Source organism: Eupeodes corollae, chromosome 1 (genome assembly GCF_945859685.1).
Source record: "Eupeodes corollae chromosome 1, idEupCoro1.1, whole genome shotgun sequence".
Lineage (NCBI taxonomy): Eukaryota > Metazoa > Arthropoda > Insecta > Diptera > Syrphidae > Eupeodes > Eupeodes corollae.
Window position 1 is genome coordinate 107,859,970 of NC_079147.1, and position 19,159 is coordinate 107,879,128.

General features: G+C 31.5%; 1 protein-coding gene across 1 annotated transcript in view; it reads right to left on the reverse strand.

The window, feature by feature from the left end:
* Positions 1–10,454, reverse strand: part of LOC129938412 (signal transducer and transcription activator-like) — a 34,492-nt gene extending 24,038 nt beyond the window's left edge. Inside the window, exon 1 of the mRNA XM_056045957.1 lies at positions 10,207–10,454. The gene's annotated coding sequence lies outside the window, so the exon portion shown is untranslated. The remainder of the gene's footprint in view (positions 1–10,206) is intronic.
* Positions 10,455–19,159: the final 8,705 nt, after the last annotated feature.

A 19,159-nucleotide genomic window follows, 5' to 3' on the forward strand; every position in this document is an offset into this window, starting at 1 on the left:
ATTTGAGTCGAAAATCAATTTTTACCCACTTTTATAAATTTTTTTTTTAGGTTTTTATTTTTTGTAAAAAAAACTGTCAATTCGATTTTTTCAAACTTTAACTGAATGTTGACAACAAGATGTTTTGAAAGATAAAAGTAAATTAAAGAAAATATCTCAAAGTTTTGAAAAGGTATTTGAGTCGAAAATCAATTTTTACCAACTTTTATAAATTTTTTTTTAGGTTTTTATTTTTTGTAAAAAAACTGTCAATTTGATTTTTCTCAATATTCTTCAAAATGTTGAAAACAATATTTCTTATAAGATAAAATAAGTTTGAAGCCTAAATTTCAAGTTTTTGAAAAGATATTTGAATCGATATTCAATTTTTACCAACTTTGAGTAATGTTTTTTTTTAGATTTTTATTTTTTATAAAAAAACTGTCAATTAGATTTTTCTCAAAATTTTATCAGATATCAAAAACATTATTCTTCGTTGCACAAAATTGTTTTAGAGATGAAATTATATTTCAGTCGTAAAATTTTGGAGGTGACAAATTTTTTTTTCAGTTTTATTGATTTAAAAAAAAAACCGTTATATTGATTTTTTTCAAAAAATATACCTGTTTGGTATCATGTTACAATATATTATATAAAATTTAATTCAAGTCTCTAGCGTTTTTGGTTCGTAAGATATTTAGGGTTAACCAAAATTTTCACCTTTTTTTCAAACTGCTATAGTAAAAAAACCACCCACGCAATATTCTTGAGAGCCCTTTCTGCATCTTTCTGCCTTTTTATCTGTATAACAAAATTTATTTGAAGTCGATATCTCTTCTGGTTCTTGAGCTATGGACGACGAAAAAAACGTTGCGAACGTACGGACGTACGGACGTACGGACGTACAAACGTACGTACACACGCACGCACAGACATCTGTCTAAAAATCTTTTATTTCGACTCTAGGGACCTTGAAACGTCGAGAAATGTCAAAATTTTCAATTTGACAAATCGGACCCATTACAATAACTTCCTATGGGAAGTTAAAAAACGATAAAACAATGACAGGCATGAGACCTTCATTTATTCACGAGATATCGACAGTTTAACTAAAATTTTAACTAATTTTGTGTAGATTTTAATTTTTATGAACCTGTGTTTAAATAAAAATTTAACTAAATGTCGAAAACAATAATTTCTATGAGATGAAGTTAGTTTAAATACGAATTTTTTTAAGTCAAAAATCAATGTTTACCAAGTTTTAGTTATGTTTCTTAAAGTTTTCATTTTGTCAATACATTCAAGTCAATATTTCTCAAAATGTATCCAAATGTCAAAAACGTTGTTCTTCGTTGCATATAAATATCTAAAAATCTTTAATTTAGATAATAGGGACCTTGAAAAGTCGAAAAAATGTAGAAATTTTCAATTCGACAAATAGAACGCTTACAATAGCTTCCTGTGGGTAGTTAATAATATAGTGAGAAATTGCCAAAAAAAAACATTCGCAGTAGTCCGGTTTTGATAAAATTGGACATTTGTCAGAATAATTCAAACAAAAATGTTAAACAATTAGAGAAATTCAGACCAAAACAAATTTAACTAATAAAAAAATAAATAATTTATATGAACATATTCATTTAATGTGTGTTCCATGTTTTCATTCCAAGAAGCGAAAGAAAGGGATTCGTTCCTGGATTATAGTCTAATTATGACACAAACTTTTTGCAAAATAACTTACAAATATTTGATCTGATGTACCTTTTTCAGAATAATTTAACGAGTTAAAAGATTATTAGTATTTTAATTTTTTTTGAAGACTTACCAAGATACTTATTTAGGTTTTATTCTTCAAAGATAATGGCTGGATTAATTTTTTAGTTGTTTACAAAAAGGAAGCAAGCATTTCGATTTTGAGATCCAAAAATATAGTAAAACAAAACTTTTAACGCATAATTTTAGTAATTCGACGGATTTTTACTAAAAAAGATATAAATTTGGATAAATTTTCTAATTCATATTAAATTCATATGTTAAATCAGCTGAATTTCTTGGATACCTGTGGATCCCTTTTTTGACATCCCAACTGATTTGGATCAGCTGTTTCCTTACAAAAAAACACTTACAAAAAGGTATTCGCATACCCTATAGCGGTCTTAAATTGAACGCAGTCAATTAGGGTAGATGTCATTGAATAACATCTATCAAGCGGTCAAAGTTGGGTTATTAAGAGCAGGTTGATGAAAAATTACCAAAGAGTTTCTTTGAATGCGATTGATTTGTAGCAAATTGCTTTCAGTTTTGTTGACTTTCAATGCAAAGAAACTTTGTATACACTCAACCTCTGACCTCCTGCAACTCCGATAGTGTGCCCAAGTAGGGGGGGTTGCAGGTTAAGTACCTATTATTAAAAATAAGTTGGTCTTTCTCAAAATAGTGTTTGGCCTTGTTTCACTTTGTCAGAGTGCAACATGACTGACTGCTAATAATTGGTCTTATTTCACTTTTGTAAAGTGCCGAGTTTTAAAAGTTAGTATTATTTCACTTGGCCTTATCTCACTGCACCATACAAATTCATTCGAATGAATTTTACCTTCGGTAAACATAGATTACTGTCAATGTTCATGATAATATTTTAGCATTTTCCATCATTACAACTTTTTTTGGTCGAAATTAAAGTCTACAAGAAAAGCTTTGATCATCTCCTCAACTGCCAAGAAAATAAAAATATAAAAAGAGGCTGGGATGCGATCCACACAGATAACTTCCCATCCCGTCTGTCGATTTGTCTTGCTTAAAAGTTTGTCTATATGTACTCGTATCAATTTTTACCAAATTTGTGTACTATTTTTTGTAGATTTTATTTTTTATGAAACTGTTGGATTTTTATATAAAAATTACTGAATATCAAAAACAATATTTTCTGTGAAATAAAATAAGCTTGAAGCCAATATTTTTAATTTTTGAAAAGCTATTTGAGTCGAAAGTAAATTAAATTAAATAAATAAGTTTTAGTTTTGTTTTTTTTTTTAAGAGTTTTATTTTTTGTAAAAAAACTGTCAATATTGAAAGATAAAAGTATGTAGTTTAAAGCCAATATCTACAATTTTTGAAAAGATGTCAAAAACATTATTCTTTGTTGCACAAAATTGTTTTGGAGGTGAAATCATATTTTAGTCGTAAAATTTTGAATCGGACCCATTACAATAACTTCCTATGGGAATAATAAATAATAAAAAAGAGGCTGGGATGCGACCCACACTGATAACTTCCCATCCCGTCTGTCGATTTGTCTTGCTTAAAAGTTTGTCTTTATGTACTCGTATCAATTTTTATCAAATATGCGTACTCTTTTTGTAGATTTTATTTTTTATATGAAAAAACGGACTGTTGGATTTTTATATAAAAATTACTGAATATCGAAAACAATATTTTCTGTGAAATAAAATAAGTTTCAAGCCAATATTTTTAAGTTTTGAAAAGCTATTTGAGTCGAAAGTAAATTTTTACGAAGTTTTAGTATTGTTTTTATTTTAGAGTTTTATTTTTTGTAAAAAAACTGTCAATTCGATTTTTTTCAAACTTTAACTGAATGTTGACAACAAGATTTTTTGAAAGATAAAAGTAAATTAAAGCCAATATCTCAAAGTTTTGAAAAGATATTTGAGTCGAAAATCAATTTTTACCAACTTTTATAAATTTTTTTTTAGGTTTTTATTTTTTGTAAAAAAACTGTCAATTCGATTTTTTTCAAACTTTATTTGTATGTTGACAACAAGATTTTTTGAAAGATAAAAGTAAATTAAAGCCAATATCTCAAAGTTTTGAAAAGATATTTGAGTCGAAAATCAATTTTTACCAACTTTTATAAATTATTTTTTTTAGGTTTTTATTTTTTGTAAAAAAAACTGTCAATTCGATTTTTCTCAAAATTTTTCAGAATGTTAAAAACAATATTTTTTATAAAATGAAATAAGTTTGAAGCCTTAATTTCAAGTTTTTGAAAAGATATTTGAATCGATATTCAATTTTTACGAACTTTGAGTAATGTTTTTTTTAGATTTTAATTTTTTATAAAAAAACTGTCAATTAGATTTTTCTCAAAATTTTATCAGATGTCAAAAACATTATTCTTCGTTGCACAAAACTGTTTTAGATATAAAATCATATTTCAGTCGTAAAATTTTGGAGGTGACATATTTTTTTTTTCAGTTTTATTGATTTAAAAAAAAAACCGTTATATTGATTTTTTTCAAAAAATATACCTGTTTGGTATCACGTTACAATCTATTATATAAAATTTAATTCAAGTCTCTAGCGTTTTTGGTTCGTAAGATATTTAGGGTTAACCAAAATTTTCACCTTTTTTTCAAACTGCTATGGTAAAAAAACCACCCACGCAATTTTCTTGAGAGCCCTTTCTGCATCTTTCTGCCTTATTATCTGTATAACAAAATTTATTTGAATACGATATCTCTTCTGGTTCTTGAGCTATGGACAACGAAAAAAACGTCGCGAACGTACGGACGTACGGACGTACGGACGTACGGACGTACGGACGTACGGACGTACAAACGTACGTACACACGCACGCACAGACATCTTTCTAAAAATCTTTTATTTCGACTCTAGGGACCTTGAAACGTCGAGAAATGTCAAAATTTTCAATTTGACAAATCGGACCCATTACAATAACTTCCTATGGGAAGTTAATAAATTTTGTTATACAGATAATAAGGCAGAAAGATGCAGAAAGGGCTCTCAAGAAAATTGCGTGGGTGGTTTTTTTACCATAGCAGTTTAAAAGAAAGGTGAAAATTTTGGTTAACCCTAAATATCTTACGAACCAAAAACGCTAAGGACTTGAATTAAATTTTATATAATATATTGTAACGTGATACCAAACAGATATATTTTTGAAAAAAAATCTATCTAACGGTTTTTTTTCTAAATCAAAAAAACTGAAAAAAAAAATTTGTCACCTCCTAAATTTAACGACTAGCATATGATTTCATCTCCAAAACAATTTTGAGCAACGGAGAATAATGTTTTAAAAATGTGATAAAATTTTAAGAAAAATCAAATTGACAGTTTTTTTTACAAAAAATAAAAATCTAAAAAAAACATTACTCAAAGTTCGTAAAAATTAAATATCGATTCAAATATCTTTTCAAAAACTTGAAATTTAGGCTTCAAGCTTATTTTATCTTATAAGAAATATTGTTTTCAACATTCAATAAAATTTTGAGAAAAATCGAATTGACAGTTTTTTTACAAAAAATAAAAACCTAAAAAAAAAATTAATAAAAGTTGGTAAAAATTGATTTTCGACTCAAATATCTTTTCAAAACTTTGAGATATTGGCTTTAATTTAATTTTATCTGTTCAAAAATATTGTTGTCAACATTCAGTAAAATTTTGAACAAAATCGAATTGACAGTTTTTTTTATAAAAAATTAAAAACCGAACAAAAATTAACAAAAGTTGGTAAAAATTGAATATGGATTTAAATATCTTTTCAAAAACTTGAAAGTTAGACTTTAAACTTATTTTATCTTATAAGAAATATTGTTTTAAGCATTCTGAAAGATGTTGAGAAAAATCGAATTGACAGTTTTTTACAAAAAATAAAAACCTTAAAAAAAAAATTTATAAAAGTTGGTAAAAATTGATTTTCGACTCAAATATCTTTTCAAAAATTGTAGATAATGGCTTTTAACTACTTTTATCTTTCAAAAAATATTGTTGTTGTTATATTTAGTAAAATTTTGAAAAAAATCAAATTGATAGTTTTTGTACAAAAAAATTAAATACCTAAAAAACAATTTAATTAAAGTTGGTAAAAATTGATTTTCGACTCAAATATCTTTTCAAATCTATAAAATATTGGCTTCAAACTAATTTTATCTTATAGAAAATATTAATTTCAACATTCGATAGAATTTTGAAGAAAATCGAATTGACGGTTTTTTTACAAAAAATAAAACTCTAAAAAAAGCAATACTAAAACTTGGTAAACATTTACTTTCAACTCTAATAGCTTTTCAAAAATTCAAAATATTGGCTTCAAACTTATTTTATTTTACAGAAAATATTGTTTTCAATATTCAGTGATTTTTATATAAAAACCCAACAGTCCGTTTTTTTCATAAAAATTAAATCTATAAAAAATAGTACGCAAATTTGGTAAAATCGATACTAGTACATATAGACAAACTTTTAAGCAAGACAAATCGACAGACGGGATGGGAAGTTATCAGTGTGGGTCGCATCCCAGCCTCTTTTTTGAAGTTGATATCTCTTCTCGTTCTTGAGTTATGGAGGACGAAAAAAACGTCGCGAACGTACGGACGTACGGACGTACGGGAGTACGGACGTACAAACGTACGTACACACGCACGCACAGACATCTTTCTAAAAATCTTTTATTTTGACTCTAGGGACCTGGAAAAGTCGAGAAATGTCAAAATATTCAATTCGACAAATCGGACCCATTACAATAACTTCCTATGATTATATTCTAACTATGTTAAGATATATGTACATATGTATGTATATGTTAGTTCATTGACACCAACTTTTTGTCAAATAACATATATTACAGCTTATGTCTAATTCAGTATAATAAAACAATTTAAAAGATTACAACGAGAAAATTTTAATTTTTATCCTAATGTTTTTTTGATTCTGAAATTACTATGGCTTCATTTAATCTTTCAGTTGTTTACGAAAAGGTGACAAGCATTTAGATTTCGAGGTCCAAAACTATTGAAAATCAAAATTTTTATCGCATAATTTTGGTAATTCACTGGATTTTTACGAAAAAAGACACAAATTTGGATCAATTTTCTACTTACTATTAATTAAATCCACGCCTTGTATCAGCTTAAATTCTTAGATACCTTTGGATTGTTTTTTTGACATCAAAACTGTTTTGGATGACCTGGTTTTTTACACAAAAAACACTTACAAAAAGGTATCCTGATACACTGTCATTGAATAACATCTATCAAGCTGTCAAAATTTCGTTTTTAGGATGATGAAAATTAACCAACGAGTTTCTTTAAACGTTATTGATTTGTAGTAAATTGCTTTCAGTTTTGTTGACTTCCAACTCGTCGTTCTCACCAATTAAAAGAAGAAAATAGGAAGAGCTGTTATTATTTCATGCTTGCTTATGTCACTTTCAACAGTATAAATTAATAAATTGGGTGGCGCAACGGTCCGTTGAGAACTAGTGTCTCTCAACCATTCCTGTGTGCGAGTAATGGAGGGGGCCTACAGTTCTAAGCCGAATCCGAACGGTTAATTTGAAAAAGCACTTTTTCATGACAAGAATTTTTCTTGGAGAATTTGTCAGTTCCTCGCAATAGGCAGTACCCGTGAAAAAGCTTTAGATGGCATAGGCAGGGATCGAACCCAAAACCTCTTCCATGACAGTTCAACGCACTAACCATCATACCACGGGTTCTACAACAGTATAGTTTATCATAATGGAAAGAAACTTTGAATACACTCAACCTCTCACCTACTGCAAATCCGATAGTGTGCCCAAGCAGGGGGGGGGGGGGGGGTTGCAGGTTAAATACCTATTATTATTAAAAATAAGTTGGTCTTTTTTTTTCATTTTTTTAAAGTGCCGTGTTTTAAAAATTGGTATTGTTTCACTTGGCATTATTTCACTGCACCATACAAATCCACTCGAATGAATTTTACCTTTGGGTAAGAATAGATTTCTGTCAATGTTCATGACAATCTTATAGCATTTTCCATCATTACGATACAAAATGTGTGCACCTTTTTGTGCATCCAACTATTATTGGTCTGCCATAAACGAAATTGAAGCTTACAAGAAAAGCTTTGATCATGCCCTCAACTGCCAAGATAATAAAAATAAAATAAATTGGGTGGCGCAACAGCCCGTTGAGAACTAGGGCCTAGTGACTTACAAATCTCAACCATTCCTGTGTGCGAGTTGTCAGGGATGGATAATGCTTTGGCGAATATTCCAACTCAGAGGATTTTCTTGATTAAAGAGATGGCTTAACGTGCTCCATTAAGCATCTTGCACATGGGCTAAGAACTGCGAACTGTTGATGTTCGCATATTTTGATTTTTATTTTATATGAGCTTAAGTTCTATACGCAGACAGCCACGAATTGTCAATTTTGTTTCCATATTTTCCTCATCCAGTATCTTTTGATCAAAAAACAAAACAAGAGTTATATATTTTTGTTCGTTACTACCAAATTGTTTTTACGAAATTATTGTCTTGTTTTAGAGAACAAAATGCAAATTTTATTATCCAAATATTAGTGTCAATTAGTTTTTTTATAATTTAAATATGAAATTGTCTTTTTGAAATGTGTTAAATCACGTTTGTACGTTCAATCGTTGTTCGCTCTCATTTGCAGGGCATTTGGTGAACTTTTCTTGGCGAATTTGAAATAAATAAATATAAATAAATAGCAATTACTCTATCACATTTATCTTATTGGTCTTTCTGACAGCTGCCACTTGATATATGATCAGTTTGGTCTGTTATTTCATTATGAGTAGACTTACTTTTGAACAACTTTTGCAAATCGGGCAAATTTATTACTTATTTATTTATTAACAAAATAATCGTACGTTCCATTTATTATGAAGGAAAATGTAAGTGAGTCTGAGGTGTGGCTTCCACGATGGACCAATTAAAAACACTAGAATATTGTTTTTTTTTTAAGGTTATGTAAGGTCACACTTTGGAAGAGAATATTCAGCACCTTTTTGCTGACATCAAAATCAAATGGGGTGGCGCAACAGTCCGTTGTGGCCTAGTGACTTACAACTCGCAACCATTCCTGTGTGCGAGTACTGTTGTCAGGAATGGAAGGGACCTACAATTTTAGGCCGAATACGAACGGCTAGTTTGAGAAAGCTCTTTTTCATGACAAGAATTACTCTTGAAGGATTTGTCTATTCCTCGCAAGAGGCAGTACCCGCGAAAATTATTTTTTTTTAATTAAGGTGGCACAGGCAGGGATTGAACCCAAGACCCCTTGCATGACAGTCCAACGCACTAACCATCATGCCACGGGTACTACATGCTGACATGCTTCCCCAAAAATTCATACAATCGAAAACTGGGTCTCTCGGCTGAAATTTATTCCAGCCAGACCCAGCGGTCACTCAACCGAAATCTTTGTTTTTAATATAATGTCAAGCCCTTATTTTTAAATTAATTCCATACCTTCAAATTACAATAATTTCTTCAATAGCTTAAGTGATTTTGCTAAAATCTCCGTAACCATTGAAGAAAATGTTAATTTTTGGGCAAAACTATTCTCACCTCACTTAACATTGTAAAATTGTTTACAACTTCGGGTTCTCTGGCCTTATAATTTAACTTTTATACAAGCTTGTTTTCTTCTTTTTCCCGTGAAGAGCTCTGTTTCTTTTCTCACTTGTCCACAATTTGTGTGCACTGTAGCTGACGTGGTTTTTAACAGTTGCATAGATTCTAAACTAATGTACTTCCAGGTCAATATATTATCCATGGGTTTGACAGCCAAATAAAAAGTGTTTTTAGACCGGATTTTAGCAGAAATTGAAAATCGTTACACATTTTTACTATTACAAACTCTTCATTTTATTTAAATTTTGAATAAAATAACGATATTCAAAATACAGATGAAATTATCTTAACTGCAAACTTTTGGTACTCAGCACGTCAAAAATAAATTACCTACTCAAAAAGAAAAGGCCAAGTCATAAATTTTGTCAAAAAAAAACATATCTATAAAAATAATTTAAAATAGTTATTTAACTATTGACCAATCCAAAATATATTTGTGATTTTAGAGAACAAAAGAAAGTGCAATGTTTTCATTGAGCAATTCTATGAAATGCCTATTTATACTTTGACCTACCATCTTATTTTTCTTTTCGACTTTAGTAAAATATGAACAAAACACATCTTATTAAAAATATTATGATAAGATTTACTATAATCGCTTGATCTGATGAATTTTTCAACTGAAACTTATTTTTCAAAAAAAAGATAAACAAATAATTAGTGTAATAAAATATATTAATGCAGAACAGAACAATAAACGTTTCATTAATTAGTAAGTTCAATAAAGTGTTTTATGCGCATTCGTGTGAAAATATGGTATTTGCAATGTGTTCTGTATACCTATCTATCTATTTATTAATAAATAACTTAATATCAATTTTTTTGCATACCTTCAACTTTTCCAAGAAAAAAACCCCCTTGCGTTTTGTTTCACTTTGAATTTAAATAGAATATGTATCTCCGTATCAACTTTTTACTTTACAAGCAACGATTCTACAATAACAAATATACACAACTGCAGCACTAAGCTAGTAACAGCGACTTCTAACACTCTCAGAACATTGTTCAACTCTAGAAATATAGAAGCAGACTTGAGAACTTTGACTTTACCCGGTTCGGTTGACGATCAGAAACAAACTGAGCATCGAATATAGATTGTGATCGGGAATTGGGATAGGAGCTGCAGTTGACTTGAAGCCCACACAAAAATGAAATGAAAAATTTAATATTTAAAACTTTCAGTGCTGAAACGCTGAAAGCTTAAACAATAATTTAAACGTTGTTGCTTGTACCTGCTTAAGTTTGTGATGTGATAGTTTCAAAGCAATTTATACAGGGTGCTTCACGGAAACTATAGGTTTCTGAGTAGATTTTATGTAAAATAGTGATGATCTCATTTTGATTCCTTTTCAACTTAAATTTGCTGAATTAAAAAAAAAAACAATAGTTGGCAGATGGTTGATTTTACTTATCAGCAATTTATTGTATGTCTTTTTTCACGTTTAAAATTTTATTTAAACTACATTTATAAATTAAAAAATAACCTTAAGAAGTCTTAATTTTTTTTTTTTTTTTTTGGTGACACTTACTTACTTACGGTGGCGCTACAGTCCTGTGAGAACTAGAGCCTTATCCAACACACTTCTTCATCTAGCTCGGTCCTTATTTAGTTGTCTCCAGTTGCACACACAAAGTAAGGTCACTTTCCACTTGTGCGCGTGACTTGATCAGCGGTCTTCCTCTACAGCGGTGTCCTAGGGGTGCGGATTCGAAGATATTTCGAGCCGGATCATTGGTTTGCATGCGCTCTTAGTGAGCCAGCCATCTCAGTAATCCTTCTGAGTAAGTCTAAGTCACTGTACAGCCTATAAAGCTCGTCGTTTCACGACTGTCAAGTTAGAAATACATTTTTCGAAATTTAAGAAACTGAGAATGCAGTTAATTGCAGCTGTTTTGTTGTAAATCAATTTTCACGCAAAACTGTTCAAAACTTTCATTGAAATATGTACAAAAATAAAGATAATAAGTCCAAATACCACTTAACACTGAACCATTCCGTTTATCATATTCTGGCCCCTCTTTTATGAAATTCAAAGTTCCAAAACTTGTTTCCAATTGTTCCGGGGCTCTTCTAAATTGTATGACTTTAATTCTGTTAACTAGGTCAGTGTCGCTGTACAGCCCGTATAATTCGTCGCTATATCTTCTCCTCCATTCGGGACCAAAAATCACCCGAAGAATTTTTCTCTCGAAGCATCCTAAGGCGTTCTCATCTTTCTTTGATAGGGTTCAGGCCTCAGTGCCATAAAAAAGAACCGGGATGATGAGTGTCTTATAGATGGTGATTTTAGATGCACGGGAGAGGACTTTACTTCTCAATTGCCTTCTAAGTCCAAAGAAGCAGCGATTTGCAAGAGGTATTCTTCGTTTCAATCAGCGCTGGTGTCGTTGTCTGTGTTAATAGCGGTGCATAGGTAAACAAAGTCCTTAACTACCTCGAAGTTACAGCTGTTCATAGTCACTTTTTGTTCAAGACGTGCGTCGTTGTTCAACGTTTTTTTTTTTGATGACAGCATATACTTGGTCTTACCCTCATTGACTAAACCCATCTTCTTATACGCAATGTTAAGAAGACTGATGCCTCTGTAGTTGGCGCAATTTAGAGGGTCTCCTTTCTTATGTATCGTTTCGTGGCTGATACCCTTGGGAGGTTTTTTTTTATCTTTTGGTAAAATTTAGGATCCTCCTCAGCGCTGCCGTTTCATATTTTCGCTGGGGAGGATATCAAAGGTTTTAAGGGGAGTATTTCACGTTGGTAGGGAGTACGCACAAAAAAACACTGAATTTTTTTTAACAATACCACTATATTAAAACATTTATATTTGAACTCAAATTCCAGGTACATAAAACGAAACAATAAATAATAAAAACGTAAGAAAAAATATTTCTTATATACTGGCAACGGTTAGGATAGAAAAAAAAATGAATGCATTCAGACATTCAGAGCATTAAGGGTTTGTCATACTAGATAAAATTGTTCAGAATAATTAATAACAAATAATGAAAATTTAAAATATGATAGAATGAACTTTAAAGTAAAACATAAATGCTAAACAAAATAGACTTTAAAATATTTTCGAGGGGAGTACATTTAAAGAGAGGGGAGTACGGGAGTACGGTGAAGGCAAGTGGAGTACGAATACTCCCTTAGTACTCATTCCGGCAGCGCTGATCCTCCTTCCTGTTGTGACATCCCTCTATCTCCTCAAACGCGCGCTTCTTATGCTCTCTTTTTTCCATCTTAGAAACCAGTGTTCCTCTCTCCTCTTCTGCTCGTAGAGCTCGCGAGCAGCTCTGGTCCTTTTATGCAGCGCCGTTTTGTATGCCTGCTGTTTCGCTGCGTGCGCTTGCCGGCATTAGTCGGCAAACCATGGGTTTCGCTGTGGTGGCCGTGTGAAACTTAGCACTTCAGAGGCGGCATTTCTGATGGCTGCAAAGCAATGTTGCCTCTGGTTTTCAATTTTCAATGCAGGCCTACATAGGAATCTTTAAGAGGTTATTAGAGACTCGATCGGAAAATTACATGGCAGTATCTTGCGATTGATCCCAAGACTTTTTGTCTGAGTCTAGTTCCAACAACAAATCCACACCTAAATAGACGCTGTCTTTGTTTTCGGTAGCAGTCGCCGTAGTATATATCGCAGTCTTTTAGTTTGCGTTTGCCCGGTCCATCCCATCGCACTTCTTGGATGGCGGTAATATCTGCCTTTCGCTAATTGTTGAGATGCACGACAGAGCGTACAAAATTCGGCCAGTGTTAGAACTCTTCAATAAGCTATTTCAAAATGACCTCAGCAACACCCGACAGCAATCAATTGACGAACATATGATACAATTCAAGGGACATAATGTTATGAAACAATACATAAAGAATAAGATGGTCAAATGGGGCTTCAAGTTATGGTGTAGATTTGAGTAAGATCCTTATATGTACAGGTAAACGAAGTTTACTGGTGAATCAGTTGTACTTCAGCTTACAGAAAAGCTGGAAGGATTGGGATGCCAAATATACATCGACAACTTTTTCAACTCACCTTTGCTTCAATATCAGCTTATTGGCCGGAATACGAAGTCGTTTGGGACGGTTCGAACAAACCGAAAACATCTTCCAGGGGGAGACATTTACACCACAAACTTTCAAGGCACCACATATGTCAAATGGATGGATAGCAAAGGCGTGCATTTGTTGACCAACTTTATGCCACCTGTGAAAAAAGATGTGGTAAAGCGCAGCAAAGCTGGTTAAAAATAAATAAATTGGGTGGCGCAAAAGTCCGTAGAGAACTAGGGCCTAGTTACTTACAACTCTCAACCATTCCTGTGCGCGAGTAATGTTGTCAGGAATGCCGAATCTGAATGGCTAATTTGAGGAAGAACTTTTTCATGACAGAAGTTACTTTTGGAGAATTTGTCAATTCCTCTCAAGAGGCAGTACCCATGAAAAGACTTTAAATGGCATAGGCAGGGATCGAACCCAAGACCTCTGGCATGACAGTCCAACGCGCTAACCATCATGCCACGGGGACTACAAAAAAGCTCGTTCAGCAAAAAAAATTGATGTCGTTTGCCCCAAAATTGTTTCGTTTTATAACAAACATATGGGTGGAGTAGATCTCATGGATCAACGTAAGGTTTGCTACGAACTTCGTCAAAGATCAAAAGCAAGTACTACCTTCGACTATTTTTCGATGTTTTTGACGTTTGGGTAAATAACGCACACACGGTCTACAGTTAACATTATGATGAAAAAAAATGGAAGGAAGGCTGATGACTAGCCTGCAGTTCAGACAAGTTGTTGCTAGGAGTTTGGTAAGTGATTTTACCGTATGTTCATGTCTAATAAATATATAAAAACGAAATAAAAACAAAATGAGCATTTTAATTTACCGACCATAGAGGCATATTTGTCCTGAAAAATTCCAAAAAAAAAACGTTACAATTTCTCATATTTTCATTTTGAAATCTGATTTTTAGAAGCTTAAATGATCTTATTTAGTGCCATAATGTTATGGTGGTAATAGTGTTAAATCAAAAAAACATTTATTAATTTTTTGTTTCGAAGATCGGTAGAGCCGAGTTTTTTAAATTAGTTATATATGTATACAAAATTTTTAATTTTAGTTTAAAAATGTTTTCAGTATGAACTTATTTGCGGAAATGGTTAACATTCCTCTTGGTGCTATGAAGGGTAAAATCTTTTCTATCTACCAAACTGAATCAAACCGAAGGTGGAGCAATTTACCCAACTGCATTATATTTAGGAAGATATGGCCCACCTATAATAAAACCCGTACAAACGATCTTCTATGCAGGCCAAGGCAAGACATAGTCAGCATTATTGCGGTGTGCACCGGACATTGGCCTATAGGAGTTCATGCAGAGAAGTTGGGTATCTCTTACAACACATTTTGCCATAGTTGTAGTGACCAAAGAGAAAGTGAAACAATAATCGATTTCCTCTGCAAATGTCCTGCTTTGGCAAACACTAGAATGAAATACTTTGGAACAGTATTCTTTCACGAACTTGATGAGCTATCTGATACAAAGATTAGAGACCTAATATTTTTTCTCAATGCGACAAAATGCATCGATATTTGGGCGATAGCCGGACGGAATCGGGGCAACCAATTTCTTTAAATTCTCTATGTCGTGATTGATTTAAATCTCGTATTCGAAATTTTTCACTGTTCCTATATGTCGCAAATAAAATTTTAATTTTTTATTAAATTAGCTTTCAAATACAAACAGATTTCATAATAACATTTTTTTCCAAATCCAATAAAGGTCTTAAAGTTGTCAATAGTTTTATATTGCTTAGCTTTTAGCATTGATATTGAACCAGACAATTTATAACGAACAATAAGGCTTAATAATATGCTATATATTAGTAAATATTGTTCTAATCTTTAAGGGCATGTCGCATGCAAAAAAATTGATTGGTGCTTTGCGCTTAGCTTTGTAGCGTTCACATTTTTTAAATATTTAAACGAAATAAACGGGTTTTGATTGAAAATATATTGGGCTAAATATGTATAAAGGAATAAAAAATTTAAAAAAATTTTTTGTTCCTTAACAGCACTAGAATCATTAAAAAATCATTAAATTCAGGTAGTTACTTGCGAAAATCAATGGGGCAGTGTGTAAAATATAATTTTTTATTTTTTTTATATTTTTTTCCAAAAAACAATAAATTTTTATAAATAGTATCGATTTTCTTTTTTTTTAATTTATTTATTTATTCCAAGAAAAATTGTAGAAAACTATGAAAAATAGGGCAAATTTGCATTGTGGCATAGGTGCAATATTTGATAAAACTTCCAAAGTATAACAGCTAGCTAAGTCAATTTAACTTTTTTTCAAATTCTAAATATATGACCAGATGTTTGCTTTTAAATTTTTTTTTTTTAAAATAGTTATAGTAACTTTTTTAGACAAAAAATCCAAAATGCATTCTTTTTTTTCCAATATTTTTTGCGAATTCATGGGGCGAGCTGATTTTTTTTTTTTTAGTTTTAATTTTTTTTTTTTTAAAAAAAGGACCATATATATTACTCTTACTATCGATTTTGAAAAAAAAAAATATTTGTCGCAACATAATTAAAAATGCATTTCAATATAACAACATTTGTGGTGCAATTGTGAGGGATTGGGAGTTTATATAATTGCAAAATATTTTTTTTATTTTTTTTTGGCATTTTGTTTATTCTATTTAATAAAGTAAAAAGTTCTTGCGTCTACTGTTTATTTAATTTAATTTTTATAAAAGAGGTCTATTTTGCATTTTTTAACAACAAATTTCTTTGTAAACGCACACAATGAAGTTTCCAGTTCCCAAGAATGCCACTGCATCTCAGCGCTCAAGAAGAGAATTCTTTGCAAAAGAATTTCGCCCGCCCATCCTCTCTCAGATTTTTTTTTGTTGTTGGTCTCATGGCTCATTTAGTTTTTGTATTCTTTGTTTTGCTTGCGGTATACAATAACAGAAAATACAACAAAAAAAAGACTTTTCTTAGAAATATTTTTTTTTTCTAGTATGTGGTATGATGTAAAGGTGCGTGTCCATTTGAGAGTTCTTCTGCTAGTTAACTCTCGATAGCAACTCTCGGGAGACTGTCCATTTGAGAGCCAAATTTAAGAAATTTTGCTATCGCGAGCTCTCTAGTAGAATATTGAGAGTTTTCTTGCTGAGAGTACTCTCATAACCGTGTCCACTTGATAGATTTCTTCTGCTAGCATATTATCAGTTGGCCGCGTATTCTATCCACACTGATAACTTCCAATCCCGTCTGTCGATTTGCCTTGCTTAAATGGTCTGTAGGCTTTCGTGTTTTGTTAAAAAGTTGTAAGTTGAATTATTCTAAAAGATTTAAAAATTACTAACAACATTTTGCATTTGATGAAATAGTTTGATTTTAAAATCTATTTTTGTGAACGAGATTTTTAATTGAAAAACGATTTGTTCCAATTTTAGCAGCATTTTAGTTTAGTTTTAATTTAGTGTTTATTTCATCAAACAAAGTTACAATGCTTTAGTGATTACTCGATAATAAAATAATAATAATATACGTACAAAAATCAATAATGAATAAAAAACAATAAATAAATAAATAAATATATATTAAACATTTCCACCATTAAGGTTTCTCAAAATAACGAGTAAATTGTTTTTAAATGAAATCTACCAAGACAAAAGTCGATCATATCGCAAACAGAATTGGATTCTTTTAAGCACCTGGTCAATGGTTCATTAGCAGCATAATTTGTTCTGTGGAATGGAATGTTAAATAAATTTTGGTTTCTAAGCATCCTCGCAGGAACATTGAAGTTAATTAAGCTCAAAATTTCCGAACAATCAATATGATTAGTTAAAACATCACGAATAAACATAACTCCAGAAAACTTTCTACGAATATTAAGAGGCAAGATTCCAAATAATTTACACCTTGTTTCATAGGAAGGCATATCAATGCTCCAATGAAGCCTTTTTACTAATACCCTTGTAAAGCGTTTTTGAATTTTCTCAATTCTAAAAGAGTGAACTTCGTTCAAAGGGCTCCAAATAGTATTGCAATACTCAAGAGTAGATCTAACAAACGCAAAAAAAAGATATTTCAATGTGTGAGGATCACAGAATTCCTTTGAATTGCGCAAGATAAATCCTAACATAGAATTACCTTTGGCAACTAAAAAGTCTATATGTTTTAAGAAATCACGTTTTTGATCAAAAATTATCCCTAGATCTTTTTTAAAGGTTACTATAGATAAAAAGATATTATTTATACTATAGGAAAAATTAATTGATGTACTTTTTCGACAAAACGTTATACTTTGACATTTAGCAATATTAAGGTGTAAGGAGTTAATCCAACGCCAATTTGATAATTTTTGAAGATCTTCTTGCAGCAATATGCAATCTTGTTCAGATTTTATACACCGAAAGATTTTCAAATCGTCTGCGTACATTAGACATCTAGAATTTAAGAAAACATTGGGAATGTCATTGATAAATAACAAGAAAAAAAGCGGACCGAGATGGCTTCCTTGTGGAACACCCGAGGTAACATTGATAGGCGATGAAAGAAAATTATTAATACGAACAAACTGAATGCGACCCTTTAAATATGTCCGTATCCAGTTCAGCAAATTAGAATGAAAACCAATTTTATTCAACTTCATAAGTAATATATCAAGGTTCACCCTATCAAAAGCTTTGGAAAAATCTGTATAAACAACATCGAATTGGAAACCTTTTTCGAGCCCGTTTAAAATGGTGTTTGAAAAAATTGTTAGGTTGGTGCTGGTAGATCTACCAGCGCGAATCCCATGTTGACAGGGAGAGATAACATGTTTTACCATTGAAGTTAATTTTTCATAAACCAATTTTTCAAAAATTTTTGGAACGGTAGAGATCTATTTATTATATATATATATATATATTTGTTTGGTATCACGTTACAATTATAATATAAAATTTAGTTCAAGTCTCTAGCGTTTTTGGTTCGTGAGATATTTGGGGTTAACAAACGTTTTCACCTTTTTTTTAAACTGCTATGATAAAAAAACCACAAATTCAATTTTCTTGGGAGCCCTTTTTGCATCTTTCTGGCTTATTATCTATATAACAAAATTTATTTGAAGTCAATATCTTTACTAGTTCTTGAGATATGGACGACGAAAAAACGTCGGACTTACGAACGTACGTATACACGCTCTCACAGGCATCGTTCTTAAAATCTTTTATTTCGGTTCTAGGGATCTTGAATCGTCGAGAAATGTCAAAATTTTCAACTTGACAAATCAACCCATTACAATAACTTCTATGCGAAGTTAAAAATGTATTTTCAAATCAAATTTATATGAAAAAAGACATAGTTTCCATTGCTTTGCCATGTTTACTCTCGACAGCTACTCGCAAAATTCGAACTGTGTTGGTATTCCGCGAGCTTATCTCGGATAGTGGTAAGCACATGTGTCCACTTGCGAGTGACTCTTAAAAAAGTCGAATGTCGAGAGTAATTTATCAACTCTCCGCGAGCTACTCTCCAGACTATGTCCATTTGCGAGATCGCTCTCGAGAGCAGCTTGAGAGCGACTCTCAGCACGTTTACTCTCAAATGGACACGCACCTTTAGGTCATGGACTCGTGATTTGGGTGTTACGTAGTCAATCGTATACGCAGAATTTGATTTTTGGTTCAACTTTCGGCAAGTTTTGTGGTTGCACATTGTAGTGTAGGTATAAAAAAGGGTAAAGAGGTATTGTAGGTATCGTGAATTCGCTGTC